The following is a 7,500-nucleotide window of genomic DNA, read 5'->3' as shown; positions in this document are numbered from 1 at the left end:
ACCGCAACCCGAGAGAAGGATCCAGTCAAAGGACCCCGTAACTCTCTAGCGGTAGTTCTCAACGGGTGGCTGGTGCCCTGGCCTACCTACTAAGGCGTACTAATCCATCTGCGATTTTACCGGGATTGGTAGGTTGACTGTAGTTCAGAGTAGGTTCATAGGCATTGGTTCTAACCCTGGCCTGGAAGATGCGCTTGTCATACATTTAATTCTCTCTTGGCTATGTTACTTCCTATAGTCCATTTCTTTTATCGAGTCATATTTGCACCGAGTCGCAGCGGTGCCCTTTTAGATCGGAAAATTTTCCTGATCGCTGATTGGTTAGAATTATCTCATCCAACCAATCAGCGATCAGGAAACTTTTCCGAGCTAAAAGAGCACCGCTGCGAGTCGGTGCAAATCTGCATCGCTAAAAGAAATTGACTATAGGTAGAGTGAATTCAATATCGATATTCTGTGGCTTTATATATGAAATATGTACATAAATGTGTGTGTATATCTATATATTTATCATGAATACACACACACACACACATATATATATATATACACACACATATATACATATATATATATATATATATATATATATATATATATATATATATATATATATATATATAGGCTACAAGTGTGTATGTATTGTTTTTATTTCAATAATTTTTTTGTATTTATAAGCAAAGCAATTTTTACTGACATCTTTTATGATACTTTTAAGAGGGAAATAGCTTTTTATTACTGTACTAGATATAATTTTTTTTCAATCTAATCATTAGGACTATATGGCCGTCGTGGAATTAGCAATTTGATATGAATTTAAGCTTTTTTTTCTCAAAGTGTATTCACTTATCAAGAAAAGTAATTGTCAAAAAAAAAAAAAAAAAAAGTACTGATATTAAAATAGCCACACTAAGAATGGGAATTAATCACGTTTTTGTTTTTAGACAGTGCTCGGATGGGATTAATGGGAAAACCATGATAGAGAGAGAGAGAGAGAGAGATTCCGGGTAAGGAGACTCGTATATGAGGGTCAGAAATAACAGGAGATAGAAAATTTGAGACAGAAATAAAAAATTATTGAGGAAAATAATTAGGAAAGTCTCTAATAAAGAAAACAACTAGTTAAGCGATATCAAATGTTTAATTACAAACTATGCAAATGACTTGAGAATATTACTTGGAACTCTACAGCATGTCTTGTATTGTTTTTTTTTTTTTTTTTTTTTGGGGGGGGAGGGTATTTTTACCGATATAGAATATAATGAAGCAATGTAACTTAGTAATTCACTAAATTCGCATGAAAACTTTTCATAGTGAATGACGCACAATCCTATCCATTGATAACAATGAATGGGACTTGTAACCGAAGTGTGGTAAATGGTGCCCATAGAGTTAATTAATCGTTTTCATTTGCTATCGCAAAGCAACTGTAGTTATTGGTGTGATTTGTTTATCATCCGTTATTCATTGAGTGTTCGTTCATTCATATCGCCGCACTATATTTTTTGAAGCTGGTCTTTCTGACGTTTATTCTTTGTTTATTAGCTTTATAAAGACTTTCACTTACATTTATTTACTTTTAATATGGTCAGTATATACTGTACATAATATTTGTAAATTATATTGTTTGATAACATCTTAGGTTAATTAGTTGTTTTATTATATATCGTCATTTTGCCTCCGTGTCATGACGTAACGTACTTTTAATTTCACCCTTTTATAAAAAAAAAAGAAAAAAAATTCCCTGATGGACACATTTCCACTAGGTACGATTTCATCGATTGCCTGAAAGCATAATACCACGTTTGCAATATGTTATCTAAAGGTCGAAGGCGGTTTTCATGGCCGTCGACTCAATAATTTAATGTATGTGGGAAAATTGTTTCAGTTTTCAAACTTTTTTTGTAATATCACAATCTGAAACACTGTGATGGCAGAATAAGGCAAGATACATATTTTTAATGGGTGTAAGGTTGCGCACTGTATTGTTATAATTTGTCATTCCTCATTGTCACCTAAATTTTTTTGATATCCCTGACTAATACCAGAGCAGTTATATGTTGTACTTGGTACATTGTTCAATTTTGGCATGTTCATTTTTCACTAACTTAAATGTTTCCGAGTTTTGATGAATTATCTTTACTCTTTTTTGGGGGGCAGGGGGGATATATGATTTTGTAGAGGAAAATTCGATGTGAAACGATAAAAATGTCAAGTTTATATGAAATCACTGCCACGCGATTGCCTCATAGGTATTTCATTTGAACAGTTACTGCGTTATCAACATTGACATATGTCTCTTGAACAACGGTTAGATCTTGTTTTTGTTCGTATATATGTCATTCATTCTTAACTAGAATTAGAATCATTCACCCGTCTCTATAATTGATTTTTTATTCATTCCTCACTGACGCTGCAGATTCGAAGCCCTGCAGTTTGCTTAGTTTCTTATCGTTATTGTAATTTTGCTTATTGTCTGCCTAGCTTGGCTGGCTTTCTTAAAGCGGACCACTCTGTCGCGCCCCTCCGAATTCCTGAAAACAAGCCTTTCTATTTTTAGCACTTATGCGAGGGGTGTTGGTGAAGGGTGCGGAAGTAAAGTTCATCCACCGGAAATAGATGGCCAAAAATTAGTTTTACCTTTGAGTGTGTTGTATTTTTTATGGGCGTTTAATTTTGGGGGAGGGTGTGCTTATTATTATTAGTTTTGGGTATTAAAAATCCACAACTATATACGTTGTATATTTGAATATACGACGTATATAATTGTGGATTTTTAATACCCAAGATCAATAGTCATGGAATGGTGTTTTATTCAAGTAATTATTGTTAGTGATAATGAGGTACATCGAAAATAGATGTTTAGGAGAAATCTTGTTTATCAGAAGTTTTTTTCAATGTATTTGAAGAAATCTTCTTTATCATAAGTTTTTTTTTTAATTTGAAATTTTTTATTTTTTACGTAATGTGAATATATATATATTTTTAAATTAAACTTTTGTTAGATAGAATTTCGTATTTAGCGTACCTTCTAATTTTTCCATTTTATATTCACCATCCATAAAAATTTGGATATGGTGGCGAAGGTACTGAGGAAGGCTATCATTATTTGGCAATTCAAATGTCTAAAGTTTTATTAAAGCTGATATGAAATTGATTTGTTTATAATTCTAGTTCATGTTTTATCAATTTACGTTAATAAAAGACTACCTTCTTGGCTAGTGATTTTTAACGTTAACCTTACCTTACCTAACCCTAAAGACAAATCATAGCTATTCCATAGGACCATTAGGTCAAAGCAATGTCCTTTGGTTGAAATCCTAAACATAACATCCCGAGCCACATCTTCCTTGATTTTAAAGGCTTAAAGGTCGCTCATGAATGGCAGAGGCAAGGAACAGTGACATTGCCTATCAAGCAGAACAATACCCTAAAGACTGACCATATTACATAATTATGATCAGCGCCCAAGCCTCTTTTCCGCCCAAGCTGGGACCAAGGATGGCCAGACTCCTTCTTTTCCAAGGACATTTAAATGATTCTAGTAAACTGAAACTATTAGTTTGAGACATCAAGGTGTGTTTCTGCCACGATTTTTCTAAGAGATGTAGAATGTCTTCTTTTCCAAACTCTTAAGTTTTACCTCTCCCAACTTTCAATTATGAAAATGAGAGGAAATTTTTCAATTTCATGCATGTGGGGAAGATTTGCTCAGATGCAGATTGCAACACTACAACAACAATATCTATCCTTCAATCGATCATGACCTTTAGACATTTACCTTGTATCCTGACACTTGCTTACTGGCACCCAGTATACATACAGAATCCAATATAAATATAAGACAAAATTTTATGAGGTTATGAGTCTAAACCTGTTCAGATTTTTATATATATTGTAATTTTGGCGCTGGTTCTTCCTTACTTTAGCTCGTTCAAAGTTATTTAAAGCGAACTGCAACAAATTTTGTGGTTGGTGTTTCAGGCCACTCTAGTCATATCGTGTCTGTTGTTCCTGTGGTTAGTGTTCTAGAGCCGTTGCTGTTTTCAGTCTTTATTTGGTTCCTAGCATAAACTTGAAAATTGCATATATACATATGATGCAGCATGTGAAGCTAAATAAAATTACAGCCGGCAAATCAGTGATTTAAAGTAAAAAAGAGCACCATTCTTTTTTCTTTGCATATGAGTATATAACTTTACATCTGGTGACTGCATATTTCACCTTTCTTTGGTTTTACCTTACACTCCAATCTTTCTAGCTTACATATCTCGAGAAGTATTTTCTCATGTTTATGAAAACTTTGTGCAATGTCAGTTATTCATTTTTCATACAGCTATATTGGCGTTACATATTGCAATACGTTTCCCTTATAGGATATCAATAGATTTTTGGGATCAGTATTTTAACTTGCATATGAAGGTTTATTTTTTCATAAAACTTCAATCATGATGAAGCCCGTTCCCGAAGGTATACTGATACCTGTCACTCGCTAGCTGTCTTCCAACCGTTGCCTTCAACTAAGAACCTAAGTACGAACCCTTCACATACAGCTTAATAACTTTGGAGTGTTCTTTTGAACTGGATGATCGATACAGTTGTTTAATGAAATTGAAAATAAAGTGCTCGTTTCTCTATTATTTTACTTGCAGTGATAATTTTGTATAAGAATATTGTTTATTTTGTTATTTTACCATAATTTTTTTTCGATTTTCTCTCTTGTTTCATTCTTCTCTTTTGTGAGCATCAACCGTGTAAGGTTATTATGTAAGTCCTTGGTCTTCTAAGCTTGATTTTATAATCGTCATCATCTCCTTTTACGCCTATTGATGCAAAGGACCATACCACGTTGAAAAACTGCTTCTTGACTTTGGTTTAATAATAATAATAATAATAATAATAATAGTAATAATAATAATAATAATACAATGCTATCAAATACAATGGATTCCCAATTTTAATTTGTTGCTATACACATAATTTATGGAAAATAGACTATCACCTTCAGACTTGACGTCGTGCATTGTGGGAACACCCTTTCTCACCACTGACTTCATATAATAATGCAAAATTAATCAATTTTAAGAATATCAAGCTAATGAACTTTTAATATGGATTATTTCATTTTATGATAATTATATGTTTCATTGAAAACTTTTGCAAATAAAGGTAGGCTTCACACAAATCTGCAAAGTACTTAGGGATACTGCATTTTTTGCTGCCTCGGAAATACTTCATTGCGCCTACAAAGCAACATAATCATTAGCACATTGGCCCTTTTACATATACTGTGTCATACAGGTCGATATATTTACTTGAACCTTTTTTTTATACCATATTCAAGTTTTGTTGTCCGCACATACTCGCTGCTCCTGAACAGTTAGATATAGTCACCTTTCTAGTATGCATAATCAATTTGCTCCGCCACCCGGACCCATAACCTTATTATGTTGATGAAGTTTTTACGTGAACTCAAATCCTACTTATGAGATTCATAGTCGTCGCTTCGTAATATCCTTGAGAGGAAAACTTCGTCAGATTTCAGGTAGCAAAAGTTACTGGAAGAAAGGAAGTTATCATTTCTTAAGTTTACGATTATAAAGAGAGTTACAGTCTTCATTTACTTGGTTTCCTGGCCGTATCTGATTTCCCGGTAATATTGAATCCTGTTTCTTAAAGCTCGTTTCATTTCCTTTTCCTTTTTAGAACTTCCATGTGACCTTTCACCTCTTAACTTTAAATAAATAGTTGCTATACATTGTCGAGTGATGAATGTATTCTTGTATAAGATCATCAATTTTATTTACTCTTTAGCTGGCTTGACTTTTACGAACAATGTACTTTCAAATTTTTTTTAATTGGTTTCACAAAAAAGATATTATTGGGAAGATGAAGTTGTAAATATTTTTTATGGATTTTTTCATGAACACCCGTAAAATTATTGTATGTCATAAATTGAATATAGTTGGAAATCACTTTCAGAATGAAAATAATCATTAGTCTCTAGTATTAATTTCGTATTAAGTATGAAAAAAAAAATATTATAAAATGTTTTGTATCAAAATTAGGGTACCCCTCACTCATGTTTAAATGGTGCCCCTACCAAAGTTAAAAATTTCTGTCTAAAAATTTGCCAAGTGAAATGTAGATATGAAGACAGTATCTGAAAAGCTTTAATGTAGTAACACTTTTTCATCTTATATTTACACATGGAAAGCGAAAGAACTATAAGAATGTTTATGAATTGATGAGATTGTATTTGTTTATATGCTACCGTAGCTATAAGAAGACGGCCTTAAGCATTCCAGTGAGGTGGCACTGAGTCACCAACGCGCAAGCTTTACTGCTGAATGAAATGTGATATTTTCAAATACAATTTATTTCACGAAACCACATACGTAAGATTTCACATTTCTTATAAATTTAGCTTTACCCTTTTATTAGAACTGTAGCTTTATCATACCTATTTGTTTATTTATCAATCGATTTGGCTCACTCCCTTGTCTGTAGGAACGAAGTAGAAAATATACTGACGATGCTTTTCTGAGCTTTCAAATGAAATTAGTTTTTGAGTATACCAAAACGGAAATTAGTATTAAGATGAATAATGTTGGAGAGAGAGAGAGAGAGAGAGAGAGAGAGAGAGAGAGAGAGAGAGAGAGAGAGAGAGAGAGAGAGAGAGAGAGAGAGAGAGGGTTTTGGTGAGTGGTGACGTAGCTGTGCAGTGAGCCTTTTATGCACCCTTTGTAAGATGTCTAAGTTGACCCTGTGCTCAGGCACAATTATTCTGTTGATTCATCACTCTCTTAAATTCCTTTACTCTCACTGTAAGGAGCATTAACTCCTGACACACTTCCTTGTTAGCTGTTAGTGTCGACGACCGTTTGGATATTTGTCATTTCTGCCCTTGGTTTACGTTTCACGCGCACAGTGCTTTCTGTATTCCTCTAAGGGAGAATGACCTGAAGCAAGGTAAAATTAGGACTAAATTGAAAAGATAATTATAAAAGTTTTATGTTAATCCTGAAGATTTTTTTTTTTAAACTGAAATACCATTTTTTTGAAGAATCTTCCAATATCAACTGATAATGAAGTAAATATAACTTATCTTACATTTTTCTCAACTATTTTTTTTTTAATTTCCTGTAAGGACTGGTGAGAGGGGAATGTTGTGATGTATGGTTCGTTGGGCTTGAAAGATAAAGCAACTCTTAAAATTTAGGTATTCGTTTAAAGTATAGATTTTTTTTATTAAAGTTTTCTGAAGCGCCATTTTTATATAAATGCCTAAAATAGTGTAAGTGGCATGTATGCATTAGTGTGAGGTATACATTAGATGATTCCAAAAACTCTTTTAAATATACTGACACACATTATTTTATCCTCATGTTTAATTATAGTTTGCCTTTTTTCTGAGCAACCAAGCCAAACCTACCCTATTCCATAGAATAAAAAGAAAATTGAAACTCACATTGCCACCTCCAAAAACTTTGGGCTTCA

At 33.1% G+C, this 7,500-nt stretch overlaps 1 protein-coding gene across 1 annotated transcript in view; it reads left to right on the top strand.

Moving 5' to 3' along the window:
- Ttc7 (tetratricopeptide repeat domain 7) overlaps positions 1-7,500 on the top strand; it is a 631,216-nt gene that overhangs the window by 519,831 nt on the left and 103,885 nt on the right. The window lies entirely within an intron of this gene.

Source organism: Palaemon carinicauda, chromosome 1, assembly GCF_036898095.1.
Source record: "Palaemon carinicauda isolate YSFRI2023 chromosome 1, ASM3689809v2, whole genome shotgun sequence".
Taxonomy (NCBI): domain Eukaryota; kingdom Metazoa; phylum Arthropoda; class Malacostraca; order Decapoda; family Palaemonidae; genus Palaemon; species Palaemon carinicauda.
This window is presented reverse-complemented; position numbering and strand designations above follow the sequence as displayed.